This window comes from Misgurnus anguillicaudatus, chromosome 25 (assembly GCF_027580225.2).
Source record: "Misgurnus anguillicaudatus chromosome 25, ASM2758022v2, whole genome shotgun sequence".
NCBI lineage: Eukaryota > Metazoa > Chordata > Actinopteri > Cypriniformes > Cobitidae > Misgurnus > Misgurnus anguillicaudatus.
In genome coordinates, this window is record NC_073361.2 from 16,640,442 (window position 1) to 16,653,235 (window position 12,794).

General features: G+C 37.3%; 1 protein-coding gene across 2 annotated transcripts in view; it reads left to right on the forward strand.

Moving 5' to 3' along the window:
* Positions 1-12,794, forward strand: part of eya1 (EYA transcriptional coactivator and phosphatase 1) — a 100,809-nt gene that overhangs the window by 38,264 nt on the left and 49,751 nt on the right. Inside the window, exon 1 of one of the 2 annotated variants that reach the window (XM_073863637.1) lies at positions 6,636-6,844. The exons of the other annotated variant lie outside the window; for it this stretch is intronic. The gene's annotated coding sequence lies outside the window, so the exon portion shown is untranslated. Of the gene's footprint in view, positions 1-6,635; positions 6,845-12,794 lie in introns of those variants that run through there. 2 annotated transcript variants of the gene reach the window in all.

Consider the following 12,794-nt stretch of genomic DNA (forward strand, 5'->3'; position numbering starts at 1 on the left):
AATCTCCTGTAATGAGATTAATTTTAATTATTCATCAAGGGCTGATTTAAGTGAGATACGAGGTAAATAATTGATCAGGCTGCTAAACATTTTTCAATTCATCACCTTTTGTTGAAAGTTCAATTTATTAAGGAGACAACAGCTGGCATGTCGAGGGTCTGAGATGGTTTGTGCAGGTGAGACAGGGTTGGTCAATTCACAAACTATGTTTTTTGTTTGTGTATGACAGCTATGGCCATGCATCGAGTTAGGCTTTGTTTTTGTGAGGTGGCATGGCTGAGTAATCTTTAATTCAGTGTTTATCATTTTGTTTTGCCATCTATCCTTTTGAGTTAGCGTTCTTTTATGACAAATGTTTACTGAGCGTCCCATCTAAAAAATGGGAAAAGTTTGTGTTTATGTGTCTGCGTTGCGTTGTTTACGGTATGTCATAAATATGCTGGTTTGTGCTGATCGTGTTACTCCGTGCGGCAGGGAGCTTTAACAGTTGGGCGTGTTTCCTTAGCATGACAGATTGCGGCATGGTAACCTAATCTTGTATTTCGAATTCTGCTCTCCTAGAGGGATAAAAATAAGAAACAACATTTGCACTCTTCTGCCTAATCAGCCCTTTCCTTTATGTATTAGAGATTATACGGTGGCTGTGGACAAGAACGTTGACTGCAAAGCAGGCTGCCTCCTTGTATTAGAGCTTTTCAATATCTGATCAATTATTCAGGCCCAGAGCAGACGTTCTGTGGGACCGAATTTCAACTAGCTTGTAATTTTGTAAGTAGCATAGTCATCATGTGATGGGTCATTCCTCATGGCGGTAAATGCAGAAAAACCTCTGGAGACGGATGAATTTATTAATCAATTGGGGACGGTATTTTATAGAAAAACAATGTTTTAGTTTTTTTTACTATTTTAAGTTTATTTTAACCAGGTTATAAGTGTATTGAAACGGTGATGCACATTTAAATTGTCATTTTTATTCTTTGTTGTTGATCATGGCAACAGGAACTTATCAAATGATGATCCAGTGATAAAGATGAGCATGATAATTAAACTAGCCATAATACATTATATGCCATTTTAATAAGCAGATTAATGTCCCTGAATTAAAGTGGGCCCAGTAAACAGCTAGCAATAGCCGTCCAAACATAACACCAGAAATGCAGGCTTAAACAAAGCAAAATTTGGTCTGTTTGTTGAGAATCTTATTGACGTAAAACCTTAGCCCAAAAATGAATGGAATAAAATAGAGATGCACCGATACAAAATTACTCTACCGATAACCGATTATTACAGGTGATATCTGTCGATACCGATTATTAGAAGTGATGTCTGCCGCTACCAATAACCGATTATTAGAAGTGATATCTGCCGATACCGATAACCAATTATTAGAGATGATATCTGCCGATACCGATTATAGAGGTGATATCTGCCGATACCGGTAACTGATTATTAGATGTGATATCTGCTGATACCAATTATTAGAAGTGATATCTGCCGCTACCGATAACCGATTTTTAAGGGTGATATCTGCCGATACGATAACCGATTATTAGAGGTGATATCTGCCGATATCGATAACAAATTATTAGAGGTGAAATCTGCTGATAACCGATTATTAGAAGTGATATCTGGCGATATCGATACCTGATTATTAGAGGTGATATCTGCCGATACCGATACAAAGTAACTGGTCTTAATAATAATAAACAATAAGTAATAAAGAAACCTGTAACTGGTCTTAGTAATAAACAAACCTGTTAGTCAAATTAACATTCTTAACTCACATTAACTTAATTCTGAATAAATAAAATACTATTTCTTATTTTTTTTAATTCAATAATATTCATTTAAAGCAACACTATGTAGTTTTTTTTACCTTTAAATAATGTCTCTAAAATTATTTCAGTTATAGAACAACTTTTAACTGGACAAATTGTACTGTTGCTGCAACCTGAGCAGACTCCTAGCTGCTACAAGCACACTCTGAAAGTGGCGGTGGAGGGTAGAGCACACAGCCCCGCCCCTCCCCCTGCCTGCAGAAGAGTGTCTGATACCAGGCACTGTTGCGCTTTTCAACCACATGGGGGAACTGTAAGTAATTTTTACATGGAAACTACATAGTGTTGCTTTAATTACTATCAACACTAAAAATCAAGCTTATGATGTTTCTTAACACTTTTTTACACACATCACAGTTAAATACACATCCTGCCCTTACCTGACAAGAATAATCAGATGATAATTTCTCAACTATTAGCCAATGGCCGATGGCCGAAAAATAGCTTTTATCGGCCGATACAGATTATTGGCCGATATATCGGTGCATCTCTAGAATAAATAAAATAAATAAATGAAACCAAAACACATTGTTAACACTGTTGACTTTTCTCATACATCTCTCAATTTATCTTGGCAAAAACAACATATTACCAAATGTTTATTTTTATTTAAAAATATTTAAATATTTAATATAAATTTATTTTCCAATCTCGAAACGGGCCTTACCTGACTAATCCACTTTTCTGATATGCTTCTAAACACAGAAATGACAGCTGTCTATGCTGAGTACCCATTAAAATTGAAGCTGCGTGTCATTTCCATTCTTCTAGATAGTCTAAGCCAGGTGCGGCCAAACGAGAGAACAATTCCTTCCCCGGTAAACGAACAACCCCCCAATTACAATGAATGTTCCTCTGCTAGCTTTCTTTCAAGCAAATGGTTCATCTAATTGGCCTGACCAGTCCTACCTGTTTCACATCCAAGTCCTGGGCTGTTCTTGTGCATTGTATCCACGGCAACAGGAAGTTTTTGAGGCCTATTAAAAGTTTCGAGTCGTGTAACTGAGACATGTGTTACCATGGTACGCTCCTCTATTTATAGGTCAATCTAGCTGTGAGCACCGAGTCGTACCCCTCAGACGCTTTGATTTCTTGTTTATTCAACATTCATCCAAAAAACTGCTTTACACTGATGTTAAGGATCAGACAATGCTAATGCAATACAGCATTAAAAGACTGCGTTTAGAGTAAGATGACTCAGTTTATTTAACCAATTTACTGGTCTTGTTTTTAAAGAATATAAAATAAATGACAAATCAATTTTCTCCATATGCCTTGTAAGGCTTTATAGGTGGCAGCGAGCCTTGCGCTCTTGGCAAAACTGCATCATATGCTAACCATCTGAGCCCAAATTTCATCGTCCTTTTTTTAGTTTATCTTCATTCATGATGAAAGCCAAACACTCAGCATGCGGACAGCCTGCTAATTTTATTGGATGCAGAGGATCTTCAAACTCAAAGACATTCAAGAGCATTACGATTATTCTCATTTTATTTTCACAAAATAAAAAATGTGACTCAGCGTCTCATATAAACATTTTACTCACAAGAAATTAAATGAAAAGCATTGCAGATGCTTGGAGCCCATACTTTGTTTTTTGGTGTATTGCAATGGAAGTTTCAACAGTTTCACTCACAATAGTGCTGAACAATAATTCATACATCTGGTTTAAACCTTGATTCTTGGTTCCTAAAAGCATATTTTACCTAGAACTGTCCTTATCATTATTGTCCTATCAGCATTTTGTTTTATAAGGAACTCAGATGCAAGTGGGCCTGACATGTTTTCTTGTAAATAAGCATTTTTTATCAGGCTCTAGATTCAGTAAATTTTACCTTAATGGCAATGAAAATTATTAGTTATTATTATTATTACTTATCAAATGTCACTTTAGCATTTCATTGGCATTCAACCAATTTTGCTGCAAAACCCTCCAAATATATGCAAAAATCTTACTTTTTACTGTCCTTTCTGAATAAAATGCTAAAAAACTAATATTTTTGATAAACCTCCTTTAATCGGGTAAAAAACATGATGTACACATGTCGTCGTTCATTCAGTTTTTCTACTGTGCACTCAGAGGACTTTGCTGTAAAATTATTGTGGCGTTTAGCAAATTCTGCCAACAAACTGGTATTTCTGAATGGCCTGAAGCCGGGATTTTGCGGATTTGTGTGTTAAAGTATTAGTCAATTTTCTTAAAAAAAAATCCAGATAATTTACTCACCACCATGTCATGCAAAATGTTGATGTTTTTCTTTGTTCAGTCCAGAAGAAATTATGTTTTTTGAGGAAAACATTCCAGGATTTTTCTCATTTTAATGGACTTTAATGGACCCCAACACGTAACAGTTTAAAATTGCAGTTTTAACGGAGTTTTAAGGGACTCTAAACAATCCCAAACGAGGCATAAGGGTCTTATCTAAGGAAACCATTGTCATTTTTGACAAGAAAAATAAAAAATATGCACTTTAAACTACAACTTCTCGTCTATCTCCGGTCCTGTGACGCGCCAGCGCAACTTTAAGTAATTGCCGTTGAAAGGTCACGTGTTACATATATGAAACGCACATTTGCGCACCATTTTAAACAATAAACTGACAAAGACATTAATTAGTATCATTCGACATGCAACAACGTCGGAACGGTTCTTTTTCTCCACACTTGTAAACACTTTCGCATACGTCATCCGCGACCTTTCGGCGTGATGACGTATTACGTGAGGTCGCGCTGGCACGTCACAGGACCGGAGATAGACGAGAAGTTGTAGTTTAAAAGTACATATTTTTTATTTTTGTTGTCGAATATGACAATCGTTTCGCTAGATAAGGCCCTTATGCCTTGTTTGGGATCGTTTTGAGTTTTTTTTAAACTCCGTTGAAGTGCAATTTTAAACTGCATTAAAACTGTTACGTGTTGGGGTCTATTAAAGTCACATTAAAATAAGAAAAATCCTGGAGTGTTTTCCTCAAAAAACATAATTTCTTCTCGACTGATCAAAGAAAGACATCAACATTTTGGATGATATAGTGGTGAGTAAATTATCTGGATTTTTTTTTTTTTTTAGAAAATTGACTAATCCTTTAAGTATTTGATGAACGTATTATTTATACTGAGAACATAATTATCTAATTTTTAACAGAGGTGGTACTTAGCAGCTTTTGCATCTGAGCTCTTCATATTCTTAATATTTCTAATGGCTGTCAATCATGTGACAGTAGGCAAAGTCTAGTGAAAGGTCAGTAGGTCCTGTGAAGATGATATGCCATCAGGTGAACTTCAAATACTGTTTTGAAACAACTTTTCCTCTCCAGCGTATCCATTACTTGGAATCCACCCTGCACATCCCATTCAGACGCTGCGATCTGATACACTCCAATGAAGTCATGGAGCAAGTATACTACAGTACATGCAGCAGAGCAATAAAAACCTTTCCCTGCGGTCTAGGCACTCAGAAATAAATCTATCATGATCGCGTGTTTGTAAAGAACTTTTTTGATACATACATCTGGATAATGAATAAAATCTCTTTGTTATAAATGCTTTACTTTTAAGTTTGTTACACCTCAGAGTATGTCCGCTGTGTAGGAGTGGGATTTCAGCCATCTTGTCAGTTATCAAGAGGCCTGCGTGTATGGTCCAACATATTTTTGAGTTCAAAGATTATTGGCCTGAAATCCCACAAGGCAATTTCCATTTCCTTTTGAAGGAAATCACCTTCTGAGCACTGCTGCAGCTATACGCCGAACACGTAAAGAGGAAATAAACATGGAAAAGTTGGCAAGTCGAGACGAGATCTTCCATAAAACTGCAGTATTTTGATGCGCGTGTTTGGTGCACTTGCCCTTGAAACGTCTGCTGCGAGTACTTGCGGTGATAGTTTTTTTTTTATTTAAACCAAAGGCAGCTGTCCTTGTAAATTTTGCCAATTAAGAAGACGAGACCCAGAGCTGTGTACGGAGTCACGGAGAGTTAGGCCGCATTGGGGAATGCTATTAGCATGTGTTTTAGCTCTCTCATGCATAGTCCTAAACTGTTATTAACCTTTGGTTATTTTTGAACTTCTGGTCATGCTTCAAGTCACTTTCTATGACGCCAACATGATGGGAGGCGACTACTGGCCAGTTAGGCTGCTAATAATTCACACACTTCAGGGGCCACTGCAGCATCTTCCCTGTCCTATAAAGTGAACGGCATTCCATATACAAATAATCCAAGTGTTATTTTAAATGCATATACATGAGGAGAAGGAAGTTCAGCTGTTAAATGTCTAAGCCAGAGTTAAAAATGATCCGAAATCTGCCTTCCGATAGCAACACGCCCTGCCATTATATATGGTAAACGGCACTGACTGATTTAATTATACTTCCTAAATAGCTTCCTGAAGAGCAAGTGTGGAAATATATTTAGTACAGATGATAATTTAGGCCTTAAACAGGCGTAATGAACTCAACAATAGGCCTTTCTTTGCTTTCGCAATGTCTGTGTTTCTTTAACCTATAATGTTTTCATATCAACGAGGCTGCACTTTTCTGAGCCGTGCTATCATCTAGCACATTTGCACAACCCGCTGAGACGCATATCCAGTTCTCTCTTACACCGAGACACGGTCGTATCCCCCTTTTCGCATTCCTTCCATGCGCCTGCCCCTTTCCCCGGAACTGCCCACCGCCATTGTGCCGAACGGCCGTGTCCCAATCAAAGTGGCTTTCATCTGGCCAATTTAAACAGACAACCCCAAGCAGACATTTGCCTAATGTGTTTTTGTTATGTGGGCTCCCCGCTTCACAAATGTCAGCCGGCTGGAAGGAAGCAGTGGCTCTAACCTCTGTACTTTCAGGGCTCTTCCCCCACTGGGAGTTCTGCTGGGCTGAAACTAATCCCTCCGCCTGAGAGCCAAAGTGTCCACTCCGCAGGGGAGAGACCATTCCGGGGGCCGCGGAGGCAGCGGTCTGGCTGCGCCACTTCTGCTGACCTGGACCCAATTGGGGGAGGCAGCTGTGAAGGTTGGGAATGCCATATTTCTGACCATGTCCAGTGAAGAGAACGAGACAGTCGGGCCTGCGCTGACAAATGTTCCTGCGGACGCACGGCATGCTCATGCGGAGTCATTCGAAAGCGGCCTGAAAATTTATTACGAAACATATTGGTATTTTAGGGCGCAGCTGATTTAAATTTAGTAGTAGGAGTCCAACAGCCTTTCTTATACAGGAATGTAAGATTCCAGTTATGTTATACCCATGCTTAAAGGGGTTTAAAAGGTTCCTTTACTGGAAAAGAAATCAATCAATTATTCACTTTAATGCCTGCCCTATGCTCAATACGTAATTCAAGGGAGTCAACAGGTTAACTGTATTTACAGACTATAAAGGCTTACTGTGTTCCACATTACATTACCATGCGTATGACTTGATGTAGGTTTATTTTATTAGGGTTATACAGTAAACGTGTGTCTATATTGGTGGTGGAAATAATATATAAAAAATATATATTTTGAAATATTCTGTACTCCAAATCCAGTTATGTTGTGCACTCTTTAAGTCTTTAGTTGAAGACACGGCTTGGTTTCTACACTGATGTCTTGATGAGTTTCGCATGACTACAACACCTGCAGCTCATTTGGTAGTTTAGTTTGTCGACATCAACACATCCAAAACAGTGGAAATACCCCCAGTTTAATGTAACTGTATGAATTAACTTTTAAATGTTTTGTTTTGAACAATAAATAAATAAACTAAACTAAACAATTTAACATTTTCTCATCTCTAACAACAGCCCCTAGCTTCAGTCCACTGTTTGAACAAACACCAGTAGGGAGTTTGTCCTGCATATTATTGAGATCCTCTGTGATGTCTCATTTTGAGTAATAGATCCCTGTAGTTTGCTTGGTTTGGTGCTTTTTCAGATTCCTGGAGGGTCATAAACTGTCTTGTAGAGGATCAGAGGAGCCTCATAGGCCTTCACCAGGTGTGTCTGAATGCTCATAAAGTGGTGCACTCTTGAGCAGAAGTGTCTTTGGTGCTTCTCTTAAACAAACACGGTTATTCTGATGGACTTGAGCAATTCCACGTGTCACAATTTAAAGGGGTAGTTCACCGAAAAATGAAATTTCTTTCATTTACTCCCCCTGTATGAGTTTCTTTATTTTGTTGAACACAAGAGCAGATATTTTGATAAATAATGATAACCACAGTTGATGGCACCCATTGACTTCTATTGTAGGAAAGCAAGTACTATGGAAGTCAAAGGGTAACGTCAGCTCTGTGATTACCATCATTTATAAAAATATATTTTTCTGTACTCAACAGAATAAAAAGGTTCAACATGAGGGTGAGTAAATGATGACAGAATTTCCAGTTTTGGGTGAACTTTTGTTTTAATAAAGCTTTTTGTTTTGGATAAATGTAATGTAAACATCAAAGCAATTTACAGTGCATTACAACGTTACTACTTTAATATTTTATTTACATGTCTGATCTCTGGGTTTGAACCCATGAACTTTTGCGCTGCTGATACGATGCTTTACCACTGAGCTTTACCAGTGGCTTCTCCAGGTACATGTACTATGGGGCGGTTTCCCAGACAGGGATTACTGTGGGTTCACACCAGACGCGTTTGAGGCGTCAAATTCGCGTCTACCGCGCGTAGTTGGATGCTTGAACATTTTGAGTGTACTCGCTTCATTCGCGCATGAAATTTTAGTCATCAAAACATTCATGCGGAAATTTGCTTCATGGGAGGGGCTTCTGCGACTCCGCTCGCTTCCTGTAAACACGTCATTACTAGAGCAAGCTCCTGATTGGTTAATGCGGCATGTTTTTCCGCCAAAGTTCAGATTTTTCAACTCGCACGTTTCCCCGCAGCAACTCTCAATTTTGCGCTAGTTCTACCGCGTCACGCTAAACACTAGAGGCCGACCGATAAAGGATTTTGAAGGCCGATACCGATACAATTGTTTGTTGGTTTTAAAATCATATATATATATATATATATATATTTTTTTTTTTCAGAAACGCGCAACAAAACATTAACAGATTTCACTAACATTAGTTATTTGTAGTTATTTATGAGTTTTAACTCAAATAATATGATAATGCATTTTAAAAAAGAAACTCGTGACCAACTCACCATGAACTCACTTAACTGTTGTTCTCTCTGCCCGACTCTGGCTGGATCAGCTGGTTGCAGGATGTGAGTGTTGCCAACAGGGAGGTTGTAAAGTGCCCTCTGGTGGACAAACTATACAATGGCAACACTCATGATGACATGGTTGAAGGCTGTTTCGTCCGTTTTTTTAAATTTATATTCATTTATCGGCCATTATGAATGCCGATACCGATAGTTTGGAAAATGCCTAATATCGGCCGATAATATCGGCCTGCCGATATATCGGTCGGGCTCTACTAAACGCCTCATTCGCACCGTGAGACCTCCAGACGCGCATCAACGCGTCTTTACATTGACTTAACATTATAATCACTTGCACTTGACGCCTCAACCGCAGCTGGTGTGAACGCAGCATTAGACGAGTCCTAGACTAAAATAAATGTAAGGGCTGTCCAAACTGAAAACAACTTGCATTGACATATCTTAAAACATATCAGTGCCCTTTGTTTTGCCTCGAAATGCACACACATAATGTTTTTATTAAGGCAGGTTTGTTAAAACTAGCTATATTTCTTAATTAAACTAAGGCCTAGTCCTGGCTTAAGCTAATCTCTGTCTGGGAAATCACCCCATAGTGTCAGAAATTGTTTAATCCTGAATTAATTCTGAACAGTGCAGATGTTTAATTAATATGGATGATATAATGTACTCGGATAATTTCAAGTTTAAACTTTTTATTTTTGGGATCTGAGCACAGTTTGAGACATTGTTGAGATCTTTGAAAAAAACTCTTGAAAATACATATGAGATTATTACGGTTTTTAAATCAGAGAACAAATGAAAAAGGGTCTCTGATTGCTCTCTATTTGATCTCATTGCTGTTTAGAAATAACGATTAAGGTTCATTTGGATGACTGATTTGAAAATAGCAGACGTTTTGCTTAAATAAATGATGAATTCTAGACTCGCAAAACATCACTGTAGTTTAAAATTCATCCTCATGAATGTACACAAAGAAAAGTAACTCACTTAACACAAAACATATGTATCATCTTTTGGAAATCTCCCTGTTTGTCTTGCCTGTGATTGCAAATTTTGAATTATTCAGCGTCCTTTTGTGGTTAACCGGCTGAATTATTCTGATGAGGAGAAATCAAGCTGTGTTTCTGAGGAATAAGTATGAAAATACTTTCATCAACCCTACCATGGAAGACAGACAAACCTGACAGACAAACATGTTTGTTTATAAAGAAATGGGTCTTTGCTGCAGTTTTTGTTCACCACTTGAAAGCACTTCGTTTTTCTAGTAATTTACCTTAGGGTGCTTTCAAATGATCTGTCTGTGCTGTTGAAATCTTTCTTGTGGTAGCAACCTGTCATCATCATCAGAGATTGCCCTGGAGTCAAATAAAGACAGTATTTGAATAGTGGGTATGGTGCTCTTCCGAACAGATTTCATCTGATTGGCTTTCCTTTCTTCCCATGAAATTAAGCACTGCAGGTTGGATCCAGCAAATGGAGTTTGGGAGATTGATGGTGCAGGCTGTGAGATCAGACAGGGGGAGAGAAAACACCCACTGATGAGGCCGTCTAATCCATAAACCTTCTTGTACGTCGTGTTCGAATTTAGCATCGCCCATTACTTACGAGTGCAATGGTAGAGGATTGAGTTTTTCAGATTACGAATTTGAATCCTTTTTATTTGTCATACCCAGCCTGATAGGGAACTGATTTAGATACAGTTTGGTATCTACTCGAAGAATTTGGTTTGTGAATGCGATATGATACTGCTTGGTAACACGGGATGTGCAGATAGTCGGCAGTGCAAGTGCTATAACCTCACCGTAGAGCTAAACTTAGAGGCAGTGTATGCACAATAGACAATGTTTGGTACAGTGCAAATCAATTATAATGTACATATAATTTATAACACATGGTGCATATTGGCTACATTAGATGTAACCTGATTTTTTTGACTTGAATAAAACAATTCAACCCCAAGAAAAATATTTGTATTTTTATAATTTCTCACTGTGTGCTACATTGCACCATCAGGGGGGCCCCAGTTTTATGACATTTTATAAAATACATTAATTTATCATAAATTCTATGTAATGAAACCTCGGAAAAATAAGGCTACTTACCAACAGCAATACGTTGTATAATTTAATATGTTTTGTTTAATTAAATTAAAGTTTTAGAATGTTTTATGTCATACATTTTCTTTTGGGTGGCCGCGAAAGGATGCATCATACCCAAGGGGTGGGGGGGGGGGCGCATGCCAAAAAAGTTTGAGAACCACTGCTGTAAATAACCAACGATATCTCATGCCAATTCGTACATATTTATAAGGTGGCTAATTCGTACGACCACATTCATACATTTTTGTACACCTTGCTTTGGCCCCTGTGACATTGTTTGTTTATGATAATTGTATGTTTTTGTAGGATTCACTTTTCGTACAAATTTATATGTATTAGCCAACTCGTAAAATACGTACAATACTTGTGAGATCAGGGCTGGGTTTCCCGATAACAATCTACTTAACGATTATTCTTTGTTCATTTATGTGCGTTTCCCAAAGATGCATGTAAAACGATCGCTCACAGCTGGGTTTTAAGTGCTACTTATGAGTTGCTATCCGTTTGTGCTGATATGTCACCTATAGAATGACTCGAATTTGTAGCAGAAGCTTGTTTAGGCTAATTATCTTCAACCGATGTGCACTAATATTTTTTATATTATTATTCATAATTGTTCAATGGCTTTTTAAATGTTTTAATAATTTGTGCATAATGAAATATTCTTTTCTGTATTTAGTTAGGACTCATCCCACTGCAAAATGCCTTCTGCATTTTATATTATAGTTTAGATTATTATTATTATTTGTTTTTATTATCTATGTTTATTTATTATTATGGATTATTGCATTGTACCGTAAATATTTATTTGGTTTCTTTAATTAGATGCCATTTCCCTTCAAAACAATTTTGAGATGAATTATAGCAGCAATCGTTAGGAACCATTACAAACTTTTACCAAAATACAAAAAAAAAACTTTTACCAACTTCGTACCAAATACGTTTTCCTTCTTTATTCATTTATGTTTAGTCATTTAAATTTGACTTCTCATTTGAATTTTAAATATATAATATTATATATTTAATATAAAATAAACAAAGAAGAACCCAATAAATTAAAACATTACATTATCGTCATTGCAGGAGTGCAATTTGCTGGTTGTCCTGCAGGTGACCTTGTAACTCTGTTGTTTTACGATGCACTTCGTAGATACACTCGTAGATCTACGATGATTTTCAAGTGCTACTTAAGTCACGAAGCTTTTTGGAAACGGCCCGTAAATCTAAGATGATTCTACGATAATTTTTACGATCTAGCCTTACGATGCTTTTGAGAAACCCAGCCAAGGTTGAAATAACAGTTTCTTACCAATAATGTATCTGAATTTTTTGCTCATTTGTACGTGTTAATTTAAGAATCGCAAGTGTTTATCACATGATGAATCTGGTTAAGTGTTCTCACATTACACCAGTTTGTCTTTCCTGCGCAGTTGGGAATAAATCTGCCACTCAAGGGATATATTTGTACCGTGCTTTTTCAAAACAGAAAATATAAGCGTTTTACAAAGAATGAAGAAAAATTGAATATCAACTTTGTGAAAAACGCACCAATCAGCAGTGCTTCCTGTTCTATATATAGTCCGTGTCAGGTATACGAGCAAAAACAGTTTTTGGTCTCCTTTCTCAGCAGAAAAATACTCCACCTGGTATTTCTTTTTTTAGTTTGAAGTGTTAAATGTTGTTTTTATTAAAGACCAGGTTCAAGTTT